Source organism: Amphiprion ocellaris, chromosome 7, assembly GCF_022539595.1.
Source record: "Amphiprion ocellaris isolate individual 3 ecotype Okinawa chromosome 7, ASM2253959v1, whole genome shotgun sequence".
Classification (NCBI taxonomy): Eukaryota; Metazoa; Chordata; class Actinopteri; family Pomacentridae; genus Amphiprion; species Amphiprion ocellaris.
In genome coordinates, this window is record NC_072772.1 from 18,125,972 (window position 1) to 18,139,270 (window position 13,299).

Here is a 13,299-nt window from a genome sequence, read left to right on the forward strand (position 1 = left end):
TGAGGCTGTCACTGACACAGAGGCATAACAATGTGGGGAAACACTGTTGAAAATCTAATAAATCAAGATCAACTATACTAACCAAAAACACGTCAGTGGATTCTTTCTTTGAAGACGTAATTGTTGCATTCCTCAGCAACAGTTGAACAAAACAGTCACCACTAGCTAACAACAATGGTGCTAAATTTAGCAGCTTTTTGGACATCCAACAAAGGCAATGAGTGCTGAAGCTTGACCGATACTCAAATTTTGAGGTACATACAGACATCACCATCAGCACTTCTGATAAGGATCAATTGAATAAACATGAAATTGCTCAGGGCTACACAGTGGCTTGGTGGTTAGCACTTTCACTTTGCAGCTAGAAGAGTCCTAAATCGCGTCACAACCTTCTTGGGATCTTTCTGCATGGAGTTTGCATGTTCTCCCTGTGCATGTGTGGGTTTTCTCCAGGTTCTCCGGCTTCCTCCCACAGTCCAAAAATATGCTGAGGTTAATTGGTGATTCTAAATTGTCCGTAGGTGTGAATGTGAGTGTGATTGTTTGTCTCTATGTGTAGCCTTGTGATAGACTGGTGACCTGTCCAGGGTGTCCCCTCCCTTCACCCTAAGTCAGCTGGGATAGACTCCAGCCCCCCATGACCTTAATGAGGATTAAGCAGTGTATAGATAATGGATGGATGGATGAAACTGCTCCTAAAAACTGCCTGATGAAGTTTATCACTTTAATCAAAGTTGCACCCGGGCACACTAATCACATATTCACAAGTGAAGCAATATTTCTCTGCTATTTGGAGCCCATACGTTCAGTAATTAAAGTATACTAATCATTTTACACATCAAAGCAGGTCATGAAGAGTACAACTGCAAACATTAAACCTTTTGTGACTCAACAGGAAGCTGCAAAGTTCTCTCAAGTGATTCTGCAGCATCAGCAGTAGGATAGCATCAGCTGATGTATTAGATTATTTTCAGTCTAGCTTTAATAAACACTGCTTGAGGAACATTTTAAGTATTTAGTTAAAATGTGAGGCCAAAGAGTCAGCTCCCCAGTGTCATTTCTTCAACCTGTGAAAAGTTTTGATTTGCAGACGTACAGGATCATATAGTTTACACCAAAAAACAAGTGCTGACCTATTTTCTCCTGTGACTCATTCTATTTTTATTTTTTTTAAAGCTGAAAGTAACTCGTGGCCACTTTCCCACATAAACTGAAAGCTTGCCCCCTCCTTTCTCTCTCTTCCATCCACATCAACATATACACAGACATGGTTTGTTTCCTATATGTGTCCTCCGTCAGCAGAAGACACGTATCAGCTGTCCTGCATCACTCAGTCTGGTGGCTCTCTGGCTGCTTCACACGGGCCTGTGGAGCTTTACAACACACACTTTATAAGTGTTGTCACCCCGCTCCTCCTCACCCACTGCCACCTCCCTCCCTCCCCCTCTCTCTCCACTCTCTCCAGTGAATAGGCCCCTCTGTGCTCTGGAAGATTTAACTTGGGTTCTCTCTGTCGCTAACAATTCTCTCCCTCGGCGTCACTCTGAAATAGTGCAGCGGAGAAGCCAGCGTCATATTAACTGTGTTTTTTTTTCTTTTCTCTACGCTGTGAAACCAAAGCACAGCAGCACACTACTGTACAGGCAGCGAGAAAGCATGTGGGCAGTAGGTACTGTAAATAACACAGGATTAGAAGCTAGCGATGCCTGCGCTCCTCTGATGTGTTACAGTCCAGTCAAACCATCTGGGCATATTTATCATTTCTGTATACATCTGATGGAGAATCCTGATTATGCAATCACAATTTATTTTTTTTAATCCTGGGAAAGTATATGGTTTTGTAGCAATACCCTGCCATATGTTTCCACAGTTACGTGTTATCTAACTTGACCGAGAATAGATGATCTTTTATCAGAAAGGTTGTTAGTTAAATCTCCAGTCCCTCCACATGTCCAGGCAAGACATGAAACCCCAAGTTGCTCTGTAGAGAACCTTGCATTAGTGTGTAATTGTGTGTGTGTATAATAATAGTTGATAGAGAAACATATTATCAAGCATGATGTGGAACATGGCTGAGGATAAAAGGCAATGTGTTAACTGTGGACCATTTACATCACTGAAGGAACACTCTACAATTTGAGAGATGTGCTTATTCAAAGTAAAAGAAGATATTCAATCTCACTGTCATATCTTTGTTCCTAATAAAGTATAAAGCTACCAGTAGCTGATTAGCTTAACTTAGCGAGCATAAAGACTGGAAATCTTCAAACAGGCAGCCCGGCTCTGTAAAAAGGAAACCTGCCTACCATACTCTCTGAACCTCATCAATGCAAGCCAAAGTGTAAAAACAACACATTGTTGGTTTTTGAAGTGTTTTCTGTCAAAAAAATAACATATATGCTGCATTTATTTTTATGCTAAGCTATTTAGCTGTATGTAAACTTATTTAGCATTACTTCTATCAGTGCATAACCAAGCAATGGAAGAAAAAGGAAGCTGAGGCTTAAGTGCCAAATGTTTGAGTGTAGTTCCTCAAATGGCCACTAGAGGCCAGCTACAAAAGTGAGTTAATCACCATAGACCTCCATGTAAAAATGTTCAGTTTTGCAGCTGAAATAAACATGTTTACAGCCCAGTAAAAAACACAGTTTTTGTCTGTAATTTACCTGTTCATCACAGCTGTGCAGGGGATGAATTTCTATATAACTCACTCTTTAAGATTGTATTGGGGCTTCAAGTTATACATAATTGAGGGCGTGGATGCTTTGAGTGACAGGTGGGTGCTGTCATGGGGTGGTGCATGGTCCAGAGATGATAGCATGGCTCACCTCTGCTCCACTCACACTCCATCTCTTTGCTCAATTTTTAATTAGTTGGGAGAAAGGAGGAGTCAATCACTGCCAAGATGGTAATATAATGAAAAGATGATCATATGCCAGTGCTGTGTTTCTGCTTGCTTCTGCTCCAAAGCTAAACAGTCAAATCTTGCCGCTTTAATGTAACTTAGAAAACAAATTTAGCAAGCAATGTATGGAAAATAAACCAGTAAACATTAGTGCAGAAACTCATCATGCTGTCTGAAATAGCTTCTAGCTGCCAAGTTGTTCCAATAAGACTTTGGGTATTTGTTGAAGAACTTTAGAGTTGTTGTCTGTTTTACACACTGTTTACATACATGAGGGTGGTATCATTTTGTTTTTAGAACTTTCATCAAAACAGCAAATAAGTGGATTTCCTACAATTTCAAACTATTTTTTAACCCTAAATCTGCCATAGCCCTTTTTTTTGTTTCAGATTCTACTAATAGCGTAATGGAGGGGTGACGATCATTAACCTAATTAACTGGTAATTCTGCCAGTCTGCCGTGAATCTCACACTGGGGCTGTGTTAAGCCTCTTCTGTAGACAGTCGACACTTTTTGTAGAAACTGTCCAACTGCAGTAATTGTGTTCACACGGCAGAAGGAGGTAAGGGGCTAAAAGCATTCTGTACTGGGCCTTCATTTAGTGGGTGTTAGGTGTAATTTGGGTCAAACCACGTGAAAACAATTGACAAGCAGCATGCAAAGCGGCTGCTAAAAGCTTGGAAAAGGATATAGATCAACTCAGTCCCTGAGGGACAGACATGGGGTTTCAAAGGCTTGTTTTTCTCAGCATTATAGTTTAGACACAACCCTTATCGGGCCATTGCATCTGAGCTTCAACAGCTAAACGGGCTAAAATAGGTCATCAGAAAAAAGAAATCAAAAGGCCAATAAGATAAAGAAAAATGCAACTCTAGCAATTGGGAGTGACAGTTATTAGTTGCGATGAGCGCTCCACTCAGAGTTGTGGCTGCAGAGAAAGACCCATTTCCACTTTTCTTGCTATCTGCAGAGAAAAACGGCACCGAAGCAGAGGCATAAACTGCTCATCGCCAAGGAAACAGTCATACACACACACATACATACACACACAAGCCAGCCAGCATCCCTGTACACACACGCATGGTCAAACACGCAGAGAAAACACAAATTGCTGCCTTCACACATGAGTGTCCGCTAGACAGGCATCCAAATCCATCGCTCCAATCATTTATCAATCCACACTAATACAAGACAAACCAGTAGGAGCACAATCATATGTGTACAAACAGATACAAAGACAAAACAATAGGGCTGTGTCTTTGCACCGTGAGCATGCTATTAGTGTGTGCATTAATGGAAGTATATAGGGGAAAGGAGTGGTTGCATTTAACTAGCCTGCAGAAATCAGATAACTCCACTCAGCACATACTGGAGGCACTTAGGCATCAGACAGCAGCGTGTGAGGCAGAGTGTGTGATAGAGAGGCAGCGAGAGGGAGGATGGTGTGGACGCAAATGTCAGAAGACATGCACATCTTCTGGGTCCGAGGTTCTGTGCAGACTGACGTGATCGCATCCAATGAGAAGAGCCTCAGATTAAAGACAGCGACCAGGGAGCAGATGGTATCCAGTCTCCCTTTTGGCCCATTCCCACTTTTCTCTCTCCCTCTGTTTGGTCCGTCACTCTCTCTGTCTCCCTGTTCCTCCACAGACTCAGTCTTTCTCGCTGCCTCTCCTTATTTCTGTTATCTCATGCTTTCCCCGTCCCTCTCTCTGCTTCAGCACCGGGCTCCTTTTTCCTCCACTCATGTCTTTCCATCCTTCCTCTCTTCTGCATCTCCCTAAAATCTCATTATTTTATTCTATTTCTTTAATTAATCCCACCAGCAGAAATAGAATTCTGTAATCAATTTAAAGGTTTTAGTTGCAGGGTTCGGTTTCATTCATTAACACCCACACATCCCCATATTACAAATGTAGCGTACGCAGGAGAACATTACCAACGGCACACTGTAAATCCTTCAAACAAGGATCAGTCAGTGTGCAACACTGCAGTCAGCTTCAGAAAATACGCCTCGGTAGTGTTGTGCACATATTTTATAGCTCCAGTCATAACCTTTTCTGCTTCTAATCTTTCTCCGTGAAGCTGAACAATTCAACTTTTGAAGAAGCAGCTGTTCTAAAAAAAAAAAAAAAGACCCCTAACTAGTCATAAACCAATAACTTTCTGTAAAGTGGACAGGCCCCTGACCTGCAGTCTAATAAAGTGTCCAGAGGCTGGAGTGCGTGTCCCTGAGGAAGCACAGAGCAGGCAGTAGCAGGGCCGGGGCTGGAAGCGGAGCTGCTTGTTTAGCAGACCCACCCTGACCAGCACAAAGGGGGGCAACGCCCTCCTCCACCACCAGCCAACACAGGCTGCACCCTGATTGGCCAGCTGGATGATGACCTCTGATCCCTGTTGTATTGTGGTCTCAGCTGGGCCGACCCTCCCCCTTTTGTGTGTGTGTGTGTGTGTGTGTGTGTGTGTGTGTGTGTGTGTGTGTGTGTGTGTGTGTGTGTGTGTGTGTGTGTGTGTGTGTATGCATGCGTGTACAACAAAAGACAGCCAAGTCCTAATGCAGCAATCAGAGCAGTGGAAGAGGGGAAATAGTCTGAGGGGAGATTGAGAGAGTGTGTGTGTGTGTGTGTGTGTGTGTGTGTGTGTGTGTGTGTGTGTGTGTGTGTGTGTGTGTGTACTGCTGTGTGGATGGGGGTGGTGTAATTATGTTCTGCTTGTGATGACTGAGTTGCAGCAGTGATTAGCTACATCAGAGTTAATTTATGTCCGGCAGCCACTTGGTTTGGACTTCAAATTTTACCACCTTTATCTCTCTTCCACCCCCAGATCTCCGGCTTCAGGCCACATCCAGCCTTCTTCTAACCTCTGTCCTGGAGCAACGACATTCTTCTAGTCACGTACCCTGAGACCAAACCTCTTCTAGCTCCGCTTTAACCCAAACACTGTCGTCTTTTAGTCATAGCTCCAGCTGCAGAATAAACATAGCCTTTCTCTAATATGAACCCCAGACCAAATCTAACATTTCTCTAGTCCATCTAGGCTGAACTTTGGACTAAAACTGTGTTCTTTTAGCCCTAATTCAAGACCCTAGCGCCGCAACAAACTTGGGGTGTGTTCCAATATCTATACTAACATACTACACAGTATGCTAGAACAACATTTAGTATATCCCGATACATATTATGTCAAACGCAGTATGTCAAAAATACCTGGATGTCATACTACACCCAGCTGGATTTTGCAGTCTGTAAGCCAGCATGCTTTTCTGGCCATTCTCACCCACAATCCCCTGTGCAGTTAAGTCTCACACATTGTGGTATCTCTCAAGCTTAAGCCACCAAGAGCTCACAGACAGCTGACAGCTCATTTCAAATTACAGACTGCAATGGTCAAAGAATAAGGCACAGTGTTATGACAAAGCAACATGTCCTAATTGTACACATACTGCATGAAACAGTACGTACTTTGTAAGGGCAGCTGTAATGCAAAGTCAAAAGCAAAAGTAAGTGATTTGGACTGCAGCTCTATTCTGACTCAGCAGCTGTAGACTTCAGGTACACGTCTGACATTTCTCCTCTCCTTCCATTATCTACACTGTTTTCAAAATCAACTTCACTACAGGAAACAACAACAACAACGAGAAAAGCACTCAGAGCGCAGTAGTCCGCCAAGGTTGTTCGTTCTCCCATATACCACTGTCAGAAACGCAGCATATTTTTGTAGAAATGCAGCATTTTTTTTATTAGTTATTGATGATCAGAAATCACCACAACATAGAATGTGCACTGTTGCTGCATCCTGGGCTTTGCACCGCCCCAAACTATCGATTTAAAGATATACAAACAATCATTCCTAATGAGTGCAGCCCGACCATTCCACGGTGATATATTTTACTGCAGAAACAAGTCTTGCTTTTCTTTTTGTGTGAAACAGAAATTGGTGGAAAAACCTTTTTGCCTGTTATTATCTATGGAGATGAGTTGTATGTGAAGGCTTCTGCTAATTGTCCTAGCATGTTGGATTGATTGTACCATGGGGCGCTGAGATTCATTATCAAATGTGGTCCCCTTACTCACCATTGTGTACTCTATTCTAAAGTTAACTGGACATCTTTAAGTGCCTGATGTCTCAGTCATTGGTATGTTTATTTACAGAACCTGTCTGGGTATTGGTCCTTCCTATTTGTCTTGTCTTTCACAAGGAAACATGGAAGTCACAATTTCCGATCTATGGATACTCTGCAATTTGTCGTCCCCAAAGTACGATCTGAACTGAGCAAGTAATCATTTAGGTTTTCTGCACCTAATGCTTGGAATAAATTACAATCTCAACTTCAGGCCCTTGTTACACTGAATGTGTCTAAAGTTCTGGTGAAATCACTCCAGTCTACCTTGTCTGTGTGCAAGTGCTATATGTGAGCAAGTTTAATGTTGATAATTTTATCTGTTTAATGTGTTTTTTAATGTGACTATGCTGCTGCTCTCTTGGTCAGGTCTCCCTTGTAAAGGAGATCTCCAATCTTAACTGGATTAACCTGGTTAAATAAATGGTAAATCAAAAATATAGAGACTATCTTTAGACCACATTCTGCCTCCAATTAGTTTCAGGGGTAAACTAAGCCAGGCTTTCCTTTGGTCCCAGCTCTAGAACAAACCCAGTCTTAATGTCGCCCATGCTCCTAACCAGACTTCCCATCCTCCAGCCTAATCTCAGGACACCTTTAGAGATCCCCTTGTCCTGAAGAGAAACCCCTTCACCCTGCTGTCCATACAGGTGGTCCTGGGCTGGTGGGACTGAGACACCCTGAGCCCTGCACCTTCTCTCTTAATACAATCCATATGACCGTGTCCTCGCTGTGGACCACCCCCTAACAGCGTGACTGGCTGTCTGAGGAATGCCATGTCATGGAACAGATGGAGCTCCACAGACAATAGAGCCGCATGCATTTACTAGGCCCTACATACGAAGGCATGTGCCAAGTGTGCATGTGTACGTGCACACGAACGAATCACGACTCCATTCCCCCATCACTTTGAATACCAGTACTTTGGTGCGTTCGCTCTCATGTTTCAGGAATTCATGTCAGGACACGGGGGGGGGGGGGGGGGGGGAGATCACACTAAAGCTGCAGCACTTTAAAAAATAAAATAAAATCTCAACAAACCCTGAAGAACTTTGAAAATGATGCAATGATACCCAAAAGACACAATTCAGCACACAGCATGATGCAAGAGGCAGAGATGGAGAAAATCATGGAGACAGGTGAGAATTCTCATCCAACAGATTCAAACTCATGGGCTTCAGTTTCCAGCCTGTAGAGGAAACATATGAACCCATAATTACCCAATAATCAGTGGGAGTCTTCACAGCTCAATCGACAGGCGATCACATTATCTCATCCCCACGCCAATAATGACGCAATAAAGCACATTTCCCGGCCATAGTGGGTGTAATATTCTCATAATATGAGCTATATATCAATAGCAGGGCTTTAAAGTTAGAGCTTTTCATTTCTCCTGTGTAAGATAATACACACTGAGACCCGTAGTAGTGTGTCAGAGCCGATCAGAGTCCTGCCTGGATGTAATTGGTCTTTGGTTGTGGATAACAGCTGTAAAGGGCAGTGATAAACGCTGGAGCTGCCACATTTCATTCATTTCACACACATGGGCCCGCTGGCGAGGTCCGTGTCCAAAAGCGCTGCAGTTACATCCAAACAACATAATTACACCCGAAAACTCACCAATCAACAAACCAGCAGCCCTCCGATCACTTCCACGCCACGGATCGGTCATTATGGAGACATTAGCGTGCTGCTAAATAAGCCCAAAGTGTCAGTAAAAACGGAGGAGATGCCAGAGTGGACGTGAATCCGGTGAAACTCACCCAAGAGAACGACGGATGATCTGCTCCCCGCTCCTCCTGCTCCGTGGAAATCCAGGACCCCGCGCACAAATGGATGGGAATCACAGGAGTGAGCTGGTAAATTGGTAATTTCACCAGGTCTTCTTCATCCGCACTAGGAGCAGCGATGTATGGAGGCGACGTGGAGCCGCAGATCAGCCTCACAGGAGAGGGTTTACAACAGCGGCTCTGTCTCACTCATGCAATCAAACCCAAATTTTAAAAAATAAATAAAACAAGAAGAAGAAGCACCGACTCTGGGTTTCAGAGGTGGAAATTGGCGTCTGTAGTAATCTCGGATGCTTTGGTTGTTGACTGTGCACTTACTGGGCTGCTTCCCCGGCTCCACCCGCTAACCCAGCCTTCCCAGTGCGCCCATTGGCACAGACGGCCGGACATGCAAATCCACTCTTTCCATTGATGTTTTCCAGAAAAGGAAAAAAAAGAAAAAAGAAAAAAGGCGCAGGGCTCCGGTTCAGTTGCTCTACTGCGCCACCGTGCGGCTTCTCAACTATGGAGTCACAGGAGTGCCACAATAAAATATAAATAAATAAGGAAATAAATGCGTAAATATAAAGAGAGAGAAATAAATAAATAAGGAAATAAATGTGTAAAGGTAAAGAGGAATAAGTAAATCAATAAATAAGGAAATAAATGTGTAAATATAAAGAGAACTAAATAAAAGAATAAATAAATAAGGAAATAAATGTGTAAATATAAAGAGAATAAATAAGGAAATAAATTGTAAACGTAAAGAGGAATAAATAAATAAATAAATATGTTAAAAAAATAAGGAAATAAATGTGTAAATATAAAGAGGAATAAATAAAAGAATAAATAAATAAGGAAATAAATGTGTAAATATAAAGAGGAATAAATAAATGAATAAATGAGGAAATAAATGTGTAAACATAAAGAGGAATAAATAAATAAGGAAATAAGTGCATAAATATAAAGAGGAATGAATAAATAAATAAATCTTAATAAATAAGGAAATAAATGTTTAATATAAAGAGGAATAAATAAAATAATAAATAAATAAATAAGGAAATAAATGTGTAAATATAAAGAGGAATAAATAAATAAATGTTTTATTTTTCCATTTTGTCATTGTCTTTTCCTTTTGTCATTGCTTTTTCCTCACCTGCTGTGAGGATGTGTAACTACAATCCTCCCAGCTGGGAAACTCTGCTACAGCAGTTCACATACTGGTTGTTAAATACACTTGGTGTCAGCTCCAGCAGACAAACTTTCACAAGATAATTCTAATATCTCTTTACACAAGGTGATTTTAGAAATACTGAGGTCCACGGTTCAAGTCGCCTTCCTCCCCCTCGCCCAGGAGGATTTTATTTACTCATTTTTACACAAAAAGAAGAGATTTAATGTTTTAAATGTCCCCATTTAACTGCTCATTTATATCCACTGTAAATGTAATTCTCTCCATGAACATCACAAGTGTTTTTTAAATGTAGTTTCAAAGCTCTCTACATAGAGAGGCTCTTTCACAGCATATTGCAAAACAGATTCTACACTCAGCTGGTTTTCTTTTAGATCATCCTGTTGTGGAAAATCTTGGTCTGATGGGAACTGTAAGTTTTGAGCACTACAAAGCTCGAGTGATCATGTTGTAATTAGCTTTAAAAAAAAACAAAAAACCTCAAAAATACAATCTTTCCTGACTTTTAAGTACCAGCACACACTTTGAGATCCTCAGATGGAGGTCTTGTGTCTGTTCCAGGGGCTCAGCTGAAAGCTAAAGGGGATGAAGCATTTGCAGTCGGGGCCTCAGAGTTCTGGAACAATCTGCCCAAAGAAATGAGGTCGGCTGATCACTTTTTAAAGTCTGTTTCTTAAAACATGCTTTTATTGAAGAGCCTTTCCTGATTTTATTTGAATTTTAATTTCCAGTGATGTGTCTTTTATTTCTTGTTATAATGTTTTCAGCATTTCTAACACTGTGTTGGTTTTTATCCACTATGCTGCTTCTTATTTGCCTTTAAGTAGTGATGATTTTAGAATCTGATTATTTTGCTGCATTTGAAGCACTTTGTAACATGGATTTTGATAGGCACTCCATAAATAAAGAAATATGATGATTATATTATCAGGCAGTGACACAGAAAGTATTCAGATCCTGAAAGAACCCCTCTAGGGAAAATTGCATTTTCAGTTTGTTAACGTGTCCAATTGGTGTTTTGTTTGTTTTTTAACCTGCTATATGACACATCCTGAACAAAATAAGGCTGAGTATTTCTACCTCGGAACCGCAGTGTACTGATGACAGTCAACCATGATGAAAATATGGATTCAGACTTCCAGGGTTTCATACATGACAAACCTAAAGAGCCAATCATATCAGTTTGCAGGGTGGGACTTTTTTTGTTTTATTGTTCTTCAGAATCAGTATTTGGTTCAAACGTGAACGGCTGAAATAGTCCAATAATACAACTTACTGCTGTGTAATGTAGCTTCACAGCGGATTTACTGATGAGCTGGTGTGCTTGAGCTGCAACGAGGAGCAGGGGTGGGTGGAGAGAGAAGCAGGGACTTCTTAGACTTAATAGATAGCACATTTTAGAGGAAGGAACAGTTCAGAGTTTAGAGATTATTTTCATTGGAAAACACAGATGAGTTTTTAGGAGTTAAACATTGGCATTAGGAAAAAGTAGCAATACTGAACACTGCACTGAAAGTGTAACTCAAGGAAAAGTAATTAAAAGCAAGAATTAGCACCAAAATGTACTTAAAATATCAGAAATAAAAGCACCTGTATGACCCCTGTAAGTGATTATGAGTTATATTTTTGCTATTTACTGATCATTGTTACTGTAGGAGCTAATCACGGAGGGACTATTTTGTTTGCTTTTTGGTGTTTTATGGGCTCATCATACAGTATATAGTGAAGTCCCCCTGGGGACAAATAAAGTTGTCTGAATCTGAATCTGTAGCAGTCAGACATGCACTATTGTTCAAAAGTTTGGGATCACCCAGACAGTTTTACTTTTTCCATGAAATATGACACTTTTATCCATGTGCTAACATAACTGCACAAGGGTTTTCTAATCATCAGTTAGCCTTTCAACACCATTAGCTAACACAATGTAGCATTAGAACACAGGAGTGATGGTTGCTGGAAATGTTCCTCTGTACTCCTATGGAGATATTCCATTAAAAATCAGCTGTTTCCAACTAGAATAGTCATTTACCACATTAACAATGTCTAGACTGTATTTCTGATTCATTTCTAATGTTATCTTCATTGAAAAAATATTTTTTTCTTTCAAAAATAAGGACATTTCTAAGTGATCCCAAAACTTTTGAACGGTAGTGTATGTGTAGATTTCAGGGGGAACACATTTGTACCCCCAGAGACTCACTTAGCCAGACCCATGGCTACAGCACTAAAGAAAGGAGTCAATATTTAGAACATCTGCATTTGTCCAGCGGCAGGTTTTTTGGTTCGAAATATGGAACACACATGTGGGGTCTGTCCTGCATGTGCAGAACATTTTGAACTTGAGCAGAAATGCAGAAACACATATGAGCTCCTCAAGTCCAGGGGCTTGTAGATTTATTAAAATGACGCAAATAGATGCCACATGGGTTAGACAAAAAAAAAAAAAGCACAAAACACAAAATAGTGTGTGTGGATTCAGGGATAATGTTAAGTGATCTACAGGAGAATAAATATCTGATTATGGAACAGATTACCTGAGAGCCTTGCTGCATTATTCCATTTTATTTGGAACTTTCACCTGGTGCCTGAAATTTGGTTTTTGTTATATAAATGAAGACTTTCCACCATAAATTGATGCAAATTGGCATAAATTGGCACAAACAAATTTAACTAGTATGAAGGAGTTTTTTGTGCTCCCCCTTGAAATGACATTGGTGTCCATGCTGTCAGGTAAATAGAGGGGAGGAAAAAGTGATTGCTAACTTCCCTTCTTGTTCACATGTTTGTCAAATGTAGATTTCCCTGTAACATCACATTATTTTTCATTCAACAGCACCCCATCCTGGGAATTTTCTTTGTACCAACAAAATATAAATACTAAAACGTTCATTCAGAATGCACCTCTGTATATACACCATGCTTTTAACCTCATAAATGAACTAAACTCTGGTAGAAATCAACCCACGCCAGTCCAGTTTGAGAGTCTCAGAGTGGAACCAAAAGGAGTCAATTCTTCTCCAACAAACCAAAGCCAGCTGCTTCTTACACGCAGAGAGGGAGAGAAACCCTCCAACTTTCCGTTGCGTGAAACTACAGGAGAAGAATGTGCTTTTTCTTCTCTCAACATGTGCTGCAGTCATTAACTGTGGCTGATTCCCAAAACTCAGAAAAATAAACCGTGATTTTGATGTAGTGTATCAAGAGTCAACCTCGCTGTAGGAACAGCTGAGCAGCTGGACTGTACAGGATGTAACAGAGCTCAATGGAGGGATCCACTAACAGCAAGAGGGCTACTAATGGAGAGAGACAGTAA

The 13,299-nt window shown here is 41.0% G+C and overlaps 1 protein-coding gene across 1 annotated transcript in view; it reads right to left on the reverse strand.

Annotated features, from left to right (window-relative positions):
• The window catches only part of numbl (NUMB like endocytic adaptor protein), a 75,955-nt gene extending 66,763 nt beyond the window's left edge, over positions 1 to 9,192 (reverse strand). Inside the window, exon 1 of the mRNA XM_023266395.3 lies at positions 8,789 to 9,192. The gene's annotated coding sequence lies outside the window, so the exon portion shown is untranslated. The remainder of the gene's footprint in view (positions 1 to 8,788) is intronic.
• Positions 9,193 to 13,299: the final 4,107 nt, after the last annotated feature.